This window comes from Cornus florida, unplaced genomic scaffold (genome assembly GCF_030987335.1).
Source record: "Cornus florida cultivar Cherokee Brave unplaced genomic scaffold, ASM3098733v1 CherokeeBrave_3.0.0_Hap2_Chr10, whole genome shotgun sequence".
Classification (NCBI taxonomy): Eukaryota; Viridiplantae; Streptophyta; class Magnoliopsida; order Cornales; family Cornaceae; genus Cornus; species Cornus florida.
In genome coordinates this window covers 62,545,576-62,547,221 of record NW_026775580.1, presented here as the reverse complement: position 1 = coordinate 62,547,221, position 1,646 = coordinate 62,545,576, and the positions used below count along the sequence as shown (strand labels likewise).

Below are 1,646 nucleotides of genomic sequence, written 5' to 3'. Positions count from 1 at the left end.
GAATTTTTTAAATCACTTTGTTTCAAATCATTTTTCAACAAAATCTGTTCAAACTCATTTTTCAGCAAATCTTTCTTCAAATCATTTTCATTTTGAAGCTTTCTCATTCACAAGATCATGTATATGCAATGAAGGAGGAATGGGATGTGAAACAGGACAGGTGACAACTTGAGGTTGCATCGGTTCACTCTCTTCATTGGACATTTCAACTTGATTGTCCACAATCCTACCACTCCGCAAGGTAGTCACCACATTAACATGCTCAATGGTGTGGCCTTCCAATGAGGAATGGGTTTCCACAACACATTGTTGCTTAGGTGGGGCATTCATAGGCATCTTTCCCTTCTCTCTTGCATTAAGAGTGCTTGCTATTTGCTCTACTTGGGTTTCTAGCTTTGCAATAGATTGAGAGTGGGAATGAAGCAATTGAATGTTAGCCTCTAAAGTGCCCAAAGCATTCAAAATTTTTTCTTCAAAGGCAGGACTTTTAGTATTTCCTTAGGAATAAGATTGGTCGGGAAAATGAGTGCTAGCAAATTGATTCCCTTGTGATTGATAAGGTCTGTAACCTTGGGATCCTTGGTTTTGAAGTGGAGGTGGAATGTACTTCCTTTGAAAACTGCCTTGGGAAGGGTTTGAGCCCTCTCCTTGGTTTTTCCAAGAGAAATTCAGATGATTTCTCCAACTTGGATTATAATGAGTACCATAAGGATTGTTCCCTTAGTTCACAAAAGCTGCATTAACTTGTTCATTAGGTTCATTTTGCACTTGTCCATGAGGACAATGAGAAGTAGAATGAAGAACACTAGAACAAGTCATACATGTTTCATTTGATGCACGATGAGAATGGTTAGGGAAGGAAGATGCTTGGTTCGCCGAGTTTTGGTTAATCAAAAATTGATCAAACCTTTGAGATAAAGACTTCATTTTGGTGGCTATTTCATTTGAATGGTCGACTTAATATAAGCCAACACTCTTCCTACCTTGTGAATTTCTACCATTCTTGGATGATAAAGTTCTATGTAAAGAATTTTCACTCATGCTCTCATAAAGAAGCCACACGTCATCCTCATGCCTATCAATGTATGAGCCACCCATGGAAGCATCAACCATGCCTTTGTAATTGTCCGATAAGCTCTTAAAGAAATATTGAACTAATTGCCATTTGGGCATGTCATGATGTGGACACTTCCTAAGCAATTCATTAAAGCGTTCCAATGCCTCATGAAATGTTTCTCCATCCCCATGTGAAAATTCTCGAATTGAGGTTCTCATGGCATTGGTCTTAGAAACCGGATAGTACTTCTTCAAGAACTCTTATTGCATTTTTTCCCAAAAAGTGATTGAAAAAGGCCTAAGATTGTTAAACCAATACTTTGCCTTGTCTTTTAAGGTGAATGGAAAAATTTTGAGTCTTAAGACCTCTTCCGGTATGTCCGTATATTTTACGGTGGAACATACTTCTAGAAACTTATCCAAATGCTTGTAAGATTCTTCACTTGGAAGTCCATGATAATTAGGAAGCATTTGAATGGTTTGTGGCTTAATTTCATAGTGATGTGCTCTAAATGGTGGCAATTGAATGCATGTGGGTGCATTGTATTCATTAGGCACATAGTGATCTCTTAAAGTAAGTGGAGGATTAG

The 1,646-nt window shown here is 38.0% G+C and overlaps 1 pseudogene; it reads left to right on the top strand.

Moving 5' to 3' along the window:
* Nucleotides 1-1,171: 1,171 nt before the first annotated feature.
* Nucleotides 1,172-1,270, top strand: LOC132280547 (small nucleolar RNA R71; annotated as a pseudogene).
* The last annotated feature ends 376 nt before the right edge of the window (nucleotides 1,271-1,646 follow it).